Source organism: Misgurnus anguillicaudatus, chromosome 12 (assembly GCF_027580225.2).
Source record: "Misgurnus anguillicaudatus chromosome 12, ASM2758022v2, whole genome shotgun sequence".
Lineage (NCBI taxonomy): Eukaryota > Metazoa > Chordata > Actinopteri > Cypriniformes > Cobitidae > Misgurnus > Misgurnus anguillicaudatus.
Window position 1 is genome coordinate 4795999 of NC_073348.2, and position 17667 is coordinate 4813665.

The 17667-nt window shown below is 44.1% G+C and overlaps 1 protein-coding gene and 1 long non-coding RNA gene across 2 annotated transcripts in view; both read right to left on the bottom strand.

Moving 5' to 3' along the window:
• The window catches only part of LOC141368955 (uncharacterized), a 246497-nt gene that overhangs the window by 178325 nt on the left and 50505 nt on the right, over window positions 1-17667 (bottom strand). The window lies entirely within an intron of this gene.
• On the bottom strand, window positions 1567-5690 carry LOC141368947 (uncharacterized). Its single transcript, XR_012372360.1, has 2 exons — window positions 2565-5690; window positions 1567-2472 (listed from the first exon to the last, which is right to left on the bottom strand). It is a non-coding gene; the product is annotated as an uncharacterized lncRNA (long non-coding RNA).

A 17667-nucleotide genomic window follows, 5' to 3' on the forward strand; every position in this document is an offset into this window, starting at 1 on the left:
AATTTGATGTCTGTTTCTCTGTCTTTCAGTCGTGCACGATGTCCCTGCAGAGCAAGAGGAGCAGCTGGTAGCCGCGCCCTCCCCGCTAACATCTTACTTTTTGGGTGAAGCGCTCCACGAGGCCCTGCATGGTAGGTCACGAGTTTAAAAACGAAAACGCTGCGAACTCATGAGCAAACCGAAGACTTAATTTGATGTCTGTTTCTCTGTCTTTCAGTCGTGCATGATGTCCCCACACCCCCACAGGAGGAGCTGGAAAACGCACCCTCCATGTTTTTTTCCGCCCTGACGGACGGAGCGCTCCACGGGGACATGCATAGTAGGTCACGAGTTTAACAACGAAAACGCTGCGAACCCTCGAGCGACCAAAGGCTTAATTTGATGTCTGTTTCTCTGTCTTTCAGTCGTGTGTGAAGTACTTGGAGCCGCAGAGGAGGAGGTGGTATCCACGCCCTCCCCGCTTCCATCCAACATGTCGGACGGAGCGCTCCACGGGGACATGCATGGTAGGTCACGAGTTTAACAACGAAAACGCTGCGAACCCTCGAGCGACCAAAGTCTTAATTTGATGTCTGTTTCTCTGTCTTTCAGTCGTGCGCGAAGTCCCCGGAGCCACGGTGGAGGAGCTGGTCGCCCCGGACTGGGAGCTGGCTGCCCCGGACTGGGAGCTGGCTGCCCCGGACTGGGAGCTGGTTGCCCACGAGGAGCTGGTTGCCCCGCCCTCCCCGCTGCCGGTTGCCCCGCCCTCCCCGCTGCTGTCCGGCTTGTCCGAAATATCTCAGCCTTGAAGACGCTGAGACCAGGGTAAAGATGCATCCCCTGGGGAGAATTTTATCCTGGTCTCACCCAAATTAGGTGAGACCAGGTTAAAAATGCATCTCCTGTGGAGAGTTTTGGTTTGGTGTGTTTTTGTAAAAAATTGTAAATATTTCCATGTTTGTTTTGAAGTGTTGTGTGCTTGTTTTAAGGAGTTTGATTCGTGAAGCGCTGCACAGCCCTGTTCGGAATTCCACTAAAGTACAGCGAGAGCCAATCAAAATCCCTTTTAACATAACACTTTCATAACAATTCGCTCTCACAATACTTTGTTGCACCCGTAACACACGTAAGAAGGGTAACACTTTCATAACAATTCGCCCTCGCAATACTTGGTTGCACACGTAAGACACGTAAGAGGGTTTACCCTGCCTACCAAAGGAACCGGAAGTTACGTGACCAGCCACCTATATTTACACATGCGTTACGGAGGTAAAATTTAAATGATTTTCATAGTTTGACCATCACACGCCGCGAAAAGTTTGTCTTTTGGAGTCCTTTTGGAGTAACGTTTCATTGAGGTAAGTTGATGATTTTAAAATACTGCAAACAAATACAAATGTAACCGTTACCACATTATTTACTTGCCGTTAAGCAATCCGAGATATACACCATGGTCATCTTTTAAACAAAGACATTTGTTCACATGTAATCCACATGGCTCCAATGGGTTAAATTATGTTTTATTAACAAAGTTCGGGAGGAACACGTCAAATAAAATACCTAAGTGACTTTAGCTGTTTTCAATCAGTAGTCAATAGACCCCTTCACGGTTCACGTCACAGGCTGTTCCCACTGCGCATGTCGGGGTCAGAAAAGTCATTACAGCTGATTGAGTTGCGTATTATTCGGTATCGTCAAAAATGCCTACTTACGTCGTGGGCTGTGAAAATCGCACGAGGTCTTCCGTTAAGTTTTCGCGATTCATGCAGAATCTCAAAAACAAAAAAATACAACATCTGCGTCTGCAAGCAATTAACGTGCAGACTGGGACAATGCAAAGATCAAAGAGGCTTGTGTTTGTAGTGCTCACTTCATTTGAGGTAAGTCATCATTTTTCAGCACTGTTAGATTAAATTATAAAGCCTAAATGGTATGAACAGTTCGACCCCGTGCTGCGCGCGCACCCGATAATCATTCAATGTTTACAAACCTTGAAGGGGTCTATAGCACAGCCGCTTTCAATCAGTAATCAACAATACACACAATCAGCTCGAAAGCAAGCCATATATAAACCACAGTTAAACTCACCGAAATCCTTCGCATCTTTCAGAATTGGTTTGTGTAAACATCACCATGTCAGAGATCGAACTTTATCCGTCGGATGACGAATCCCTCTATTCACAGGAGGCTTTATCCGTGCCAGCCACGCCATCCAACGCCTCTACTCCAGTAGACAACTTCGACGAGTCTCCAACTCCAGTGCGCGGTCGCCAGCTTATCCGCGCTGATACTCATACTCCAAAGAGGAAGAGAAAGCGTTCACCGCCACCGACGAGACGCAATTCACCCTCTTCACCATATTCACTGGCCCAGCCAACCATTCCAGCAATAGGGAAATGGACGGTGCAAGGTCTGAGGCAAGCACTAACTAACGCGGACATCCATTACCCAAGAAGAATGAACAAGGCTGAATTATATGAATTATTCTCAAACCTGCAATCAACAAACATACCCTTTAAAACCCCATCACCATCGAAAGTCGGCAAAAAAGCCACGAGGAAGACAAATAATGCTAATCCACCTACCTCTCAGGATTCCACTGTAAGATCAAAACTCCGTCGACCTCCAGGTAAGAGTAACGAGCCCCCAGCAAGCCTGGGACGATCCCCAGACTTAATACCCGCTACACCGCAACCCGCTGCTCCACAGCATTCAGCGGGGGCTTCCAGCACTCCTCGCCCGAATTTACCAGCCACCAGCAGTAACCGTCGCTCCGCTAGCGTGAGGCTGCCTCCGCTGGCGGGGCAGGCGCGAACTGTTGCCACTAAACAGCCGCGGCCCGCGGCTCCTGTCGTGATGCTGCCTCCGCCAGAGCCGCGAGCGAGGACAGTTTTAGCCGGTCCTTCTCATGAAGCTACCCTTAACACTTTTCCTCAGCCAGGGCCTACCGCAAGTGGTAGTGCGATGATGCCTCCACTAGCGGCGCAAGCCCAGCCCATCTACTTTCCACCTCAACACACTCTCTCCTTCCCGTTCGCTTCCCAAACTCCATCAGCAGCAGCGAGCACAAGACCACCTCAGTTTTCTACGCCGGACTGTATTCCACAAAATTCGATTCCTCAGACAAAATCGCCCTTTTCCCTGTTCACAGCTACCCAGATGCCGCCTCCTTCTAACGCTATCGCTTCAGATCCGCCCCCCGTAGCCAGCAACATCAGAGCGCAGATCCTATCAGGTGCGGACATAGATCTGTCTTCTCTTCTCTCTCTTCTTCCCCCATCTGATTCCAATCGCCTAATCAATTGTGGCGATTTTTCATTCACCCTAAAAAACCAAAACACCACATCATCACGAATTTTGTCATTTTCAGAATTCTGCATAGCTTTCTCCAGATATACAGAAGTCATCTGCGCTGTTTTTCCCCATAGGAGGCGCAAGCTCAACGATTACCTTGCGATAGTGGCGGAGCTCGCCTTATCCTATGGGGGATCACATTTTCATACCCACCACAAGCTGTTTGCAGCTAAATGTGCCTTCCGTATAACCCAATGGAATCAGTGCCCGTATTGGGGCGCGCTGTACACTGATCTCCATAATAAAATCTTCTTAGGCGTCCAAAACATTTCATGTGCAGTCTGTAGATCACTCGCCCATTCCACCACATCATGCCCTCAGGTAAATCCTTCCATTCCACCAGTTCCTAACGAAAAATCAACCAGCTACGTTCCACGGCCAGCCACGACAAACTTCGACCCCTCAAGAAGGTCCTCCGCCTTTTCATCAAGACAGCAGGTCTGAAACCATTTTAATACGGGCGGCTGCCAAAGACAACGCTGTCGGTTCCTTCACATCTGCAATTATTGCAGCGGCGCTCACGCCCGCACCATATGCCCTGTGAAGAGAAATACAAATAAAAAATCTAAAAACTACTTATCGACTCCTGTGAATATTTTACGTTTGTCCTTAGAATTATCTCAGCATCCTGATCCTGAATTTACTAAATATCTGCTGTCTGGCCTCGAGCACGGTTTCGAACCAGGTCTAGAAAGCATCCCCTCACAAAATATGATTTGTGACAATCTTCAATCTGCTCTAATCGAACCAGACACTGTAGATAACCTGATCAATAAAGAAGTTAATTCAGGTTTTATGATCGGACCTTTCGACAACCCCCCTTTCGAATTTTATCGCATCAGCCCTATTGGAGTAGCTACAAGGAAATTTTCCGCAAAAAAACGCCTAATAATCGACCTCTCAGCCCCGCATAATTCTCCGTTTCCAAGCATAAACAGCCTCATCCCGCTAGATGAATTCTCTCTCCACTACCACAATATCGACCAAGCAATTTCATTAATAAAAAACGCCGGCCGTGGCGCTTGGCTCGCTAAAGTCGACATTACTTCAGCTTTTAAAGTTTTGCCCATCCACCCAGATTGGTGGCATTTATTTGGCGTCCGATGGCACGAAAAATATTACTTCGCCGTCCGCCTAACCTTCGGCTGCAAAAGCAGCCCTAAGATTTTTGACATGCTATCAGAAGCAATTTGCTGGATTATCTCTAACAATTACGCAATTCCCTACCTCATTCACCTGCTCGACGATTTCTTAATCATATCGCCTCCCGATGCCATCCCAGCAATGCATCTCACTACAGTACAAAACGTTTTTTCCGAGCTCGGTGTTCCCATTGCCCAGGAAAAAACCAGTGGCCCAGATACGTCAATGGAATTTTTAGGCATCAATCTGGATACCGTTAAATTTCAAGCTTCTTTACCCAAAGAAAAAAATCGACAGAATAATTCTGGTCTCATCAACGTTACTAGATAGCCCAAATTGCTCTAAGCGCGAACTTGTTTCTCTGCTCGGCCACCTAAATTTCGCAATGCGCATAATCCCGCAAGGACGCCCTTTCATCTCACATCTTCTCTCCCTCGCATCCTCCGTTGTCATGCTAGAAGACCGAATATCTCTAACCAATTCATGATGTGAGGAGCTAAAATTATGGATAACTTTCCTGAAACAATGGAACGGTTTATCTTTCTTTTACAAGACTTTAGTATCTCTTCCAACCGACATCCAACTGTACACCGACGCAGCTCCCTCCATTGGCTTCGGGGGTTTTTACCAAGGCTGTTGGTTCGCGTCCACCTGGCCACCGCAGCTTCTAGACAAAATCCATTTCCCAGCCTCCTCAGCATTGTTTGAACTGTATCCGCTCGTAGCCGCAGCATTTCTATGGGGAAAAGAATGGTCCACAAATAACATCATCGTTTACTGCGACAATGAAGCAACCGTGCATTGTATTAATAAAACCCGCTCTCACGCACCCGCAATGATGCCATTATTAGGACGCCTCATTTGGATCGCAGCTTGCGATCAATTTATTATAACAGCTAAACATGTTCCTGGATCAAAAAAATCAAATCGCTGACTCTCTCTCACGCTTTGCTTTTCAGAAATTCAGGCAGCTGGCTCCAGAAGCGGACCCCAACCCAACGCCAGTACCTCACTATTCGGAATTAATCTTCCCGTAAACCATTCCTTGAGAACATTACTCGACGCTTCTCTAAATTCAATTTTCCAAGCCTTTTCCATCAGAACTCTCCAATCATATCTAACAGCCTGGAGATGTTTTAAAACCTTTCATTTAATTTTTAATCTTCCATTCCCAGATTTCTCACTGCTCACAATTACATCGTTCATCTCCTACCTCAACACCACAAAAAACCTACAAATCAGTTCCATTAAAGCAGGGTCTGAAATTAACTTTTTGGCCCACCTGCCATGGGGACTGGTAGATGAAAAAATCCACCAGCCAAACACATTTTTTACCGGCCAGAATAATAAACAGCCTTTTTTTGTCACATGTACATTAATTTAATTTGCTGTATTCATGGCAGGGCTCGCAAAATTTAAAAATCCCTGGTAGCCGTTCGGGCAGGCACTCTTCAGTTTTTGGTGGCCCGAAATGAATGCAAGTAGCCCGAATAAAAAATACAGTACTTTTAATGTAGCATATTAAGACAAAACATCTATCAAAACACAAATAACACATATCAAATTTTAGTACATATCAATCATCAGTACAAATAGTACCTGAAGTCACAGATAAGAAAATGCCATTTTGACTTTGTGGGCATAGCACAGGCTTATTCAATTAGTTTTACCACAGGACAAATTTTGCCAAAACAAAGCCAATAGGGCATCTAACCACACTGTTTAATCTGCTATTCTTGTTGTTGGTTGGATGCTGTTGTTTTTTTAACAAACAAAAAGATTAGATTTCCATGTAAACCAACTTTTCCTGCTCATCCCCACACCAAATATACTCACCATTTAAAAGTGGTTTAGTGGGTCACAAAACTCACAGTTTGGATCATCCAGTTACAGATTGGATCATTTTTTCGATCTGAAAAACAGGGGCTACTGTCGCTTTAAGAGAGATTCTGCACAAAGTCACTCTCTTCACTGCCCGTACAATCTATACTTTAAAGCTTGCAGCGAGAGATTTAATTTCCTGACGTGAGGATAGTAATGACTGACAGGACGAAGTTGGAGGATTTGCCCAACAAATCCATGACAAATCATGACGGATTGCTTCCTGTACTGTGTCTTTTCGCGCGAAAGTGAAAGTAAAACTTAAGCGCACGCTCAAACGTAATTTAAATTACGTAATTTAAAATGCCTGAATTTCATACACCATTATTACCCATCCAAATCTGTGAAAGAATGCATAAGCATTTAAATATATTTTTTCCTCTCTATAAGTCAAGATAGCCCGACTGGCAGGGCGGGGATGCATTTTGATAGCTAATATGCAGCAGATAGCTGCAGACCGCAAGTTACATGCAGTACTAGCTAGAAACAGACCGTCTCTAGTGCGAGACTTGGAGCGTAGAGACGTTCTGTGGCTAGCTCACCTCATTCCCAGATTAGTTACTGGCAAACACATTATATTGCATTAATATTTTGGTATGAAAATCACCCACCAGTGTGGCGGGTAGCCTTTTGAATTTAGTCGCCAAACGGAAAATCTACCATTTGGCGCTTGGCGGGTGTTAATTTCGGACCCTGCATTAAAGGGTATCTAAGCGGAATCCAACTTTTCCATAAATTAATTTTCGGCTCTCCCTCCCCTGCTCTAACAAATTCACAAACATCACTGCTTATTAAAGGCATCCAAAAGATCCACCCCACTCGCCCAGATGCTAGACAACCTTTAACACTAGACCTACTTACTAAATGTATCCGTACCCTGCGTCTAGGCTACCATTCCATCAATACAGCTCGCACATTGGATGCAATGTTTATTTTGGCCTTTTTCGGGTTTCTCAGATCTTCGGAACTCACCACTACCTCAAATTTTGACCCAAAGATTCATCCCACAATTTCAGATCTATCCCTAGTAGACAACGAGACTATCTCCTACTTTATCAAGCAGAGTAAGACAGACAAATTAAAAAAAAGGCCATTTCATTTATATTTTCAACCTCCATTCACCTATCCAACCTTACCAAACCCTCAAATCCTACCTTCATTTCAGGAAATTAACAAGCAAAGATCCCTCAGACCCACTTTTTATAAACGACACAAAACATCCAATCACATGCTTTTGGTTTCAAAAACATTTAAAATTAGTCCTAATCCAATCGGGCATCCCAGCAGAACACCTTTCAGGTCACTCATTCCGTATAGGTGCTGCAACCACTGCCGCCCAAAAAGGACTCTCGCGGCAGCAGATCCAAGCTCTTGGTCGTTGGTCATCCGAAGCTTTTAAAAGCTATATCAGATCTAACCGCTTCCACATTAAAAAAGCGCACCAAACCCTTATCAGTTAAATTAACTCCGATCACAAAAAGGAGGGCTAACAATCCGATGCAGCGAGTAGCCTATTGAACTCACGTCAAATTTCGCAAAGCCCTGCCAATATGAAACAAACCAGAAAGCCTTCTAATATAAATAATCAAATTTCCTCACCCCATCGCCAGCGAGGCTACTTGTCCGATCGCAGCGAGTATTGAACTCCCGTCGGGCACCACTAGAAAGCCTCCTAATATAAATTATCATTGCCCATCTCATCGCCAGCGAGGTTATATTGTCCGATCGCAGCGAGTATTGAACTCCCGTCGGGCACCACTAGAAAGCCTCCTAATATAAATTATCATTGCCAATCTCATCGCCAGCGAGGCTACCTGTCCGATCGCAGCGAGTATTGAACTCCCGTCGGGCACCACTAAGCCTCCTAAATGAACAAATTCCCCATTTCCAGTGCGGGCCTTCCCGTCCGATCGCAGCGAGTATTGAACTCCCGTCGGGCTCCATTAGAAAGCCTCCGATTATAAATTATTAATTGCCCTCCACCAATGGGGCTTACCCGTCCGATCGCAGTGAGTATTGAACTCCCGTCGGGCTCCATTAGAAAGCCTCCGATTATAAATTATTAATTGCCCACCATCAATGGTGCTTACCCGTCCGATCGCAGTGAGTATTGAACTCCCGTCGGGCACTATTAGAAAGCATCCTAATTTAAATGATTAAATTGCCCACTAGTGATGCCCGGGTCGTCTTGTAACCCGCGGGTTGGGTTGGGGCGGGTAAAGAAATTGTAACTTTAATGCGGGGCGGGTCATTAAAAACAAAATTAAAAAACTGATATGTTGCGTCTAATTCCCTGTAGCATTTATATTAAATATTTGGGAATATATATTTTTACATTTAATTACTTTCTTTGATAAGGTTAAATTACGTAGGCCTATGTGGCAACGTAACTTCCGCAACGTAACTTGCGCAACGTAACTTGATATCCCCAAACCTTTGACGTCACGGAAGCGCCAAGTAACTCCCGCTGCCAGCCACAACAACAAAATAAACGGAGAATTAAAAGATGAAAGACTATCTGCAGGAGAAATTAAGGTAGGGAATTTGTGAATAGATAATACAAATGCTGCTTTTTTGTGTGTGGTGATCTACTTTTAAAATGATAAAGCCGACAAGTTCTACATGCTAAAAACACTTTAAATGCGTGGACTATACTGCATATATCTCTACATTGGATTTAGGGATGTCACCATTACTCTATTTTCTTGAGGAGTTAAAAAAAATCCTGGAGCACATGTCGAGTACTGTTTAAAATAGCGGAGATTTAGTGAAACAAACTTGAAGGAAAATTACAATAGTATCAGAAGCGTATATCAGCACAACGCTGCCTCTCCCTCTCCGTCATTCGCTCGCTCTCGCATGCTTTAGCTCGTGCATGAAAGCAAGAATGCGATGCAATTGCATGCTTGTAAATGTCGGAAGTTTACACGACTGATCTGCAGCGGGCAGGCATAAGATTTATAAAAACACATATGAGAAGAAAGGCACAGCAACTCAAAAAGACTTAAGTGTTTCACAATTACTCATAATGCCAATTTTCCCGTGGAGGCATGGAGCAGCATGAGAATACACAGTAAGCTTATGTGCGATCTAGACCATGCTGGTTTCTATGGCTCATTGGTGTATGTTGTTGCCAGTTTACAGGGCGATGTAATCTAATGGCTGTTTCCAAGCACTCTTAGGCTGAAATAAAGCCTCTTTTTATTTAGATTACAAATGCCTAATATGTCTATTTTAATGGTCGCGGGCACGGGGCGGTGCGGGTTGTAAAAATAGATACAGTGTTGCGGCTCGGGTTGGGGTGGGCCAAATATTTCATAAAAGCGGGACCCGCGGGTTGGAAAAAACGCCGACCCGCACATCACTATTGCCCACCATCAACGGGGGGCTTACCCGTCTGATCGCAGTGAGTATTGAACTCCCGTCAGACACCACAAAAGCCTCCTTACATAATTTAATCAAATTACCCATCCGACCGCCAGCAGGGCTTACACGTCCGATCGCAGCGAGTATTGAACTCCCGTCGGACGTCGCAAAACCCCGTTAAATCATCCTGCTCATTGGCGGTGGCGGGCTCCCCCATCCAACAGCGCAGCATATATTAATCTTACATAGGAAACAGACTCAAAACTCCCGATTCCAGATGTCTTCTCAGCAAACATCAGCCTCATCATTTCTACGTTTGGGGGGCACAGCTCCCGGCTGCTGTCCGAATAAGATATTTGGCCTTTTGGGGGGATACTCTGTTTCAGGCTCATTCCCTGCTCAGAGCCCTCTCCCCCGGACAGCACGCCAAATACGTTTACTAATTTAATTCTTTTAACTTATTTGTAAGTGTGAACTCGTGAAATGATGTTTTATTAACAAAGTTCGGGAGGAACACGTCAAATAAAATACCTAAGTGACTTCAGCTGTTTTCAATCAGTAGTCAATAGCACAGCTGCTTACAATCAGTAATCAACAATACACACAATCAGCTCGAAAGCAAGCCATATATAAACCACAGTTAAAATCACCGAAATCCTTCGCATCTTTCAGAATCCCTCCTCCACCCCGTCTCCTCTCACTCACCAAGTTATTTCCTTAAAGGGGGGGGGGTACTCTGTGTTTCAAAATCAAATGACTCGGACTCGAGGGCAAAAAAACCTGATCGGGACATCCCTAGCTTCAACACATTCTAACTGACCCACTGATGTCACATGGACTACTTTGATGTTTATTACCTTTCTGGACATGGAAACCGTACATAGCTTTTCAATGGAGGGGACAGAAAGCTCTCTGACTAAATCTAACAGTAAAACATCTTAAACTGTGCTCTGAAGATGAACGGAGGTCTTCCAAGTTTAGACGACATAAGGGTAAGTCATTAATTACATTATTTTCATTTTTGGGCGAACTATCCTTATTTAGTAGTCACGCTGTTCCCTTTGGGCGCGGGGGCGAAAACACAAGCCGCTTATACAGTATGTAAATACACACAGACAATGATGCCCCTCGCTGCACGCTAGAATCACCGGAAAAACAACCGATTTTAACTGCAAATGTACGCTTTTAAATATACAAAAACTGCTATCTCAAACATGGAGAGGCTTCTTCATGATCTCAACTAACAGATTCTGCAATAAAACGAAAATCAAAAATGTTGAAAAAAAAACTTTCTCGTTATCTCGAAACTTGTGCTGCCATCTTGTGTCACTGGTTTCCGTGACGGGTCACATATGTGTGCGTTAACGCATGTGATTACAAAATAATATAATGCAAGCAAACGTTTTGACCCAAACGCAACTTTAAGGATATCGCGAGACAGCATTTCACCTCGACGAGAAATCTGATATTAACATTACTAGCATAGCCTGATTTAAAACGGACAGTTTTGTCAAAGCAGCAAAAACCTGTGCCCGGTTGCATGAAACTCCTTAAGTGAGGGTTTCCCTGAGGGAGAAAAAATCCCTGAGGTAAGGGATTTATTTAAGGGCGCACTCACACTATCCAAACCAAACCGCGCTTGGGCGCGTTTGACCCCCCAAGCCTGGTTCGTTTGACTAGTGTGAGTGCTCTCTTCCGCACCCGGGCGCGGATTGTTTAATCGCGCCACGGCCGGGTTGCAGAGGTGGGCCGGAGCGCGGTTCACTTGGGCTCAGGCGCGGAAGGCTGTGGTGTGAGCGCATTCGCGCCTGAGCGCGATTCAAAAGGTGAAGACGTCAGTTGCGCGACCACTCACCTTCATCTGCCGCCGTAAAAACCTTTTAATGCGCGCAGCGGGGTTACGTGAATGTCCGAGCTGCACACGTGACAGATCAACTAAGCAATATGATGACATGTGAGAGGGCTGTCTGTAATCGCGTACCAAACGACTCCGGGTAAAAAACACAGACTTATCATTACGGTGGGTTCCAGTGTTAAGGGAGAGCTTTACTTCCTGCTTTTTTCAAAAGAAACGCATCTTAATGACGAAAGCGCGCCCGGACTCGGATCGATAAAAAGTACAGTGTGAGTGCGTGCACCATGGGGGAGAAGGGAGGGGTGACAATCGCGCTGGGGCATGGTTTGGTTTGGTTTGGATAATGTGAGTGCGCCCTAAGAGCGTTGCAACAAAGGTCTTAACTGTCACCCTTACCTAAGTGTTTATACTAAGTATTTTACGGCAGTCTCTGCCAAAACACGGCAGCGGAGACGCGGTTGCTGTAGTTACAAAATCTCACAGCGGAAACAAATCAACGCACGCAGCTCAACAGACGGCGGATTTGTGTACAACGAAACATCGCAAATAACAGACTGTAAAGTGCCGCATGTATAAAACCTCAAAGTAATTCAAACTGGAAACAGTTTAGATTGACGGACGATCAAACCGCTATTCTCCTAATAAATACGCATCACTTTTCTCTAGGGATTATTTCGATTGTTAGAAATGCGCGTTGGTACTTCATTTTCTTAAATAACCATACAATCAGCCATCGCGTGTGACGTTAAGGGACCTGTTATAGTCCCTTAAGTTTTTAAGCGAAAATTGGACTTAAGGGCTTTGTTGCAACGCATAGCAGAACTTAAGGTTATACTTTAGAATTTAAGGGTAAATACTTATTGACAGCCTTAAGGTTCACTTAAGGGTTTTTCTTGCAACCCATTTTTTATTAAGGGCACCCTTAACCTCATATTTAAGGGATTTCTTAGCTTAAGGACTTTCATGCAACCGGGCACAGGTTCTCTTAATTTCTTATACCAGCTACCAAAATGCTGCCTGTCTCTGCCTATTCCTTCTATTCATGCGCGACTGATTTAAGTCCTTTATCAATTAGGTCATTTTACCTAGGCTAGGCTTCATATATTTACTCTTCATCCTTGCTGACAACGTTAACTTATGACTTCTCCGCGGCCACGCAGCATCTGCAACTGGATCTCAGCCACACCTCAAAGACCCCAGCTATTCTACTTCTGATTGGGTAGTTTGTTAGTTTGGTTGAGAGTAAAAGATGTGTTCCTCTCATGCGATTTGTAGGCGAACGCATGATTTTTTTTTAATTCGCAGCCAACACCACACGCCGGAGATCCGACTGCAAGCTCTTTGGTGAGCTCTGCTTTGAATAATGTTCCATCGTGACAAATGACTACTTGTGGCGTGATACGAGGTCATTTATAACGGTGCCTTGCAACCCCCCTCACACACAAATAAAATTGAATTTGCATGATTTACGAAAGCCGCATTTTCAGGTCGGAAAAGCCGGAATTCTGGATTTATCCGGAAGAATCACACCCCTACATGTACTATAAATTCATAAGACATAGGGGCAGAAAGCAATAATGTAAATGTATTTTACCCATTTGTCTGTATGCTCCTATTTTAGAGGCTGTGAGACGAAACCCTTCATGCTCCCAGACAACAGAGCTTGAAGTGGAAAAGGTTATAAGGCGGTGGTTTTATCTGGCAGGTGATCGTGAGGGTGGCAGGAAAAACAGAACACCCTTACAAAGACTTTAATCAAACTATTGCCTTGCCCCTTTTTTGTTTACAACCAGCTTTTGTTTGCCTAATTGTTTGCATTTTTTCTCTTACAACCAACATGACTTATTCAACATTTTGTTTTGTTTTAAATTGCACTATTGGTTGGTTTGAATATTTGCTTTTTTATTACGTAGTTTTGTGAGGCTTTCTTAATTTGTGAATGTTTATTCATTTACTTTATTTGCACATAGATTTTTATTTGTATTTTGTTTTTCTCTTACATCCAGCAACAATTTTGCACAACACTTACTTTGTTTTAAATTGCACTATTGTTTGCTTTAAATTGTCTTTGTTGGTTTATGTTTATTCATTTACTTTATTTGCACATTTGTAGATTTACTTTTTTAATTTGTCTTCTACAAAAAGGAAAAGGAAGGCATGGGTGGATTACAATAGCTGTGCTGCATTTAGTGTGAGCTTGCTGTTGAGGAGCTGTTCTGTGGTAGACCTGTGTGTAGTGCTACGACGTTTTCTGCAGCCATGGGCGTCAGCTCTACTAGCGCAAACAGTATGACCCGTTGGGCGGGGTTTCTTTGGTAAGCTCCTATCGGAATTGCCAGTGTGGGTGAGTCGTCTCCTCCTCTGGAGATTTGGTTTAGGGATGCGGTCCAGAAGGCCAGGGTGTTCAGTCTCTTTCCTTTAACCGATTGCCTGCAGGCAGGGTCAGATGTAATCGGGGCGGCTCTGATAAAGGTACTTCTTGGAGATCTATATGAGCATAATGAGTTTCTTCCAGTGGACACTTGGAGGGGACCAGATCCTCTTTGGGGAAATTCGTGTACTGCCGGAGCATATCGGAGTTCTGTAAAGACCTATTGGAGCGTAAGGGTTTCGGTTATCCCCACACTTTTAAAAGGGCTGTTGAGCTGGTGGTTTCCGCTGGAAGGGATGTTGAGCTATGTCTTCAACTTGCTTTCTCCTCTAAGTTTTTCCTTAAAATTGTGTATTGGGATGAACAACGGAATCCAAAGGTGAAGTGGAACAAGAGGGATTTTTTATTGAGCTTCACAGCCCCACAGAACTTCTCCTTGCCCCACTGCTTCTCTTGCAGCAAGAGCTGCATCACTAAAAGGTGATGTGTGTTCCAAAATTGAGATGATGGGGCTGTCCTACTTAAAAAAAAAAATCTTGACAAGTACAGGGAGCGAGGTATGCCCTGGTTGGAGAAGTGTCTTGCTCGGTTGCCCAAAGGGATGCCTCGGGAAAAGTTGGTGGATGCTTTGGCTTTCATCAGCAGCGTGGCCATGATTCATAATCATGAATTCATTTCATTTGGTGTGCTAGCAGAATTCTCAAAACAACTGCCAGTCACTCAGACATCCATGCAGCAGCTGCACATCCTTTCCAATTTGATGCTTTTACCACATCCAGTGCCAGTCAAACCTGTAGTCCAAAATGTTCGTCAGCCACAGGAGGAACCAACTTGTCAGGGTTTGTCTGTGTGTTATGTTGTTTTTCAATTATTTTATGTTTGCCTTGTTTTTGTTTCATAGTTTAGTTATTTATATTTTTCTGGATTGGATTATGTCTTGTTTATTATGTCTTGTTTATCGGTTAATGTATTGTTATTTCATTACTTGTCTTTCCACTGTTGGTTTTGTCTTTGTTTATCTTGTTTCATTAGTCTCGTTGTTTCCCTGTGTTTGATCATGTTTCCACCCCCTCATCTGTACCATGGTTTCATCAATTAGTTCATTAATTTCCTCACGTGCCTTGTTTTCTCTCTGCACTTTGATTGGTCATTGTTTACATATAGTCACTTCCTGTTTTACCCCTTGTTATGGTTCATTGTGTTTTTGTTACCATGTCTTGTGCCCAGAGTGTTTTCATGTTTTGTTTTAGTGATGCAAAGTCCGATTCATTTTCGCGAACCGGCTCTTTTCGGACAGTTCGGCTCATTGAATCGGTTCAAAAAGCCGATTCACCGGTTCCTGACGTCATCAAGAAATGACATTACTATACGCATTTATTGTATCAATGAAACATTCGAATAAAGTCGTTTGTGTCAACACATTAAAACATTTAGATAAAAAGTTGTTTTTGTGAAGGCATAGCTGATTTATTGCCTTGCATTCACAAGTTAGTAATGTTTGTGGTCACAGTTTAAGTCGCGGATCATAAATAATTAATAAATCGTAATTTTTTTTTGACAAACCTACAACTTGAATAAGATTCCTAAAAGACACTGATGCACAATTACGGATATGTGTAAGTATAAATAATAAATAAACTTGTGTGTTAAACTCATTGGTCTTCCTTAAACAACTACAATATGATTTGCATGCAAAATAAATCGTATCATAACTAAAGTTTTCTAATAAAGCAAGCATATCAAGAACCTAATAAAACAAAAAACTTCGCGCATCAGGCTCGTTCAAATCCTCGGTGATTCACACGCAGTGTCAGCAACTCATCCGTCAGAATCGTCGGCAATCCTCGCCTCGGCAATCATCGACAAACTTCGTTCGGTTCTTTATGAGTCCGACGTGCTATTTCGGCCGTGCGTCCTGCGTCATCAACCCGGAACCTATGCCCAAAACTAAAGTTCGATTCAGTTCGATTTGCGAACCGGCTCGACCGGTTACTTCCTGAGAACCGGCTCAAAAGAACGATTCGTTCAAGAACCTAACATCACTATTTTGTTTGTTTACTTACCCATTTAATTAAATTCACTAACTGCGTTTGGATCCGTTTTTCGTCTCGTCTGTGTGACCATCGTGACACAACTGAGGAACTTGTAGAGATACAGGATGAGATAAGGGAGGAAGTTGTCAACCAGATCAATCTCGACTGTACCGGCTGGCCATTATGGCAAGTGGAGTGAGCTGGAAACCAGCTTTATTGATTTAACCTTACCTTAACCTTAATCCTCTCCACACCAGAAGGTGCATAAGGCCTGGACATTTTCTTTCCATTGTTTCCTATTCTTTGCTGCTTGTCTTGCTCTCTCCCATGAAGTCCACCCCTCTCTATCTCTCTCCTTTTCAACAGTTCTACACCATGTTGTTTTTGGCCGCCCTCTTCTTCTCCTCCCTTCTGGCCTTTAACCCAAGGCAACAGCACAGTCACTAGTTGGATGTTTCCTCAGCACATGACCAATCCAGGTCCATCTTCTCCTCCTCACTTCATCTCGGACTCTCCCAATCTCTGCCAGTTCCCGTACCCTCTCGTTGGTGACATGTTGCTGCCAGTGAATCCTGAGGATTCTCTTGAGGCATTTGTTCGGCAGAGTATCCAGTTTTTTCTCATCCCCTTTGGTCAGCTTCCAAGTTTCACACCTATACAGTAGTGTAGGTAGTACCAACGTATTAAACAGTGTCACCTTGGTCTTCCTGCCGATGTCTCTGGCATAAAATACTTTGGCCAGCTTGTTAAAAACTGCACTAGCCAGAGCTATTCTCCTTTGGATGTCAACTGTGCCACCTCCGTCATGGGTAACTTGTGCACCAAGGTATGTGAAGCGTTCCACCTCCGTGTTTTGCCCTACTCGCAGTGAACCTTTCTCTTTTTTGTTTACCTTCATCACCTTGCACTTCTGGGCATTCAGTTTGAGTCCTACCCTTCCTGCATTTTCTATCAGTCCTGTTTTCTTCGTCTGCAGCTGGTCGAAAGTCGATGACAGTAGGGCTATGTCATCAGCAAAGTCTAGATCCTCAAGTACTGTTGTGAAGTTCCATCTTATGCCTGTCCTCTTGTTCCCCACTGTCTGCCTCATGACCCAGTCGATAATCATAATGAACAGAAATCCTGACATGCAGCAGCCTTGCTTGACTCCGGTGATCACTGGGAACCATTTAGTTGTTTCCCCGTCGTCTATCACTGTGCACTGAAAGTCTTCATATAGTGCCTTGACGATAGAGATCAGTTTACTTGGTATGCCATATTTCTTCATAATCACCCACAGGCTTCTTCTGTCGATGGAATCAAATGCCTTTTCAAAATCCACAAAGTGAACATACATTGTGGCATTCCACTCGTTTGCCTGTTCCAGAATGTTTCTCAGGATGAAGATCTGATCAACGGTGCTCCTTCCTGCCCGAAATCCAGCTTGCTCTTTCCGGAGGCATCCCTCAACTCCATCCTGAATTCTTCTGATCAAAATCTTCCCAAATACTTTGCTGGCTATAGGTAAAAGGGTCAATTCCTCTCCAATTCCCGCAGTCTTGTAGGTTTCCTTTCTTTGGGATCTTGCATATCACTCCCTTTTTCCATTGGTCCGGTACTCTTTCCTCCTGCCAGATACGGTCAAAAATTTCTTTTAAATTTTCACAAGAGCCATTCAGGTCTGCCCTGATCATCTCTGCTGTAAC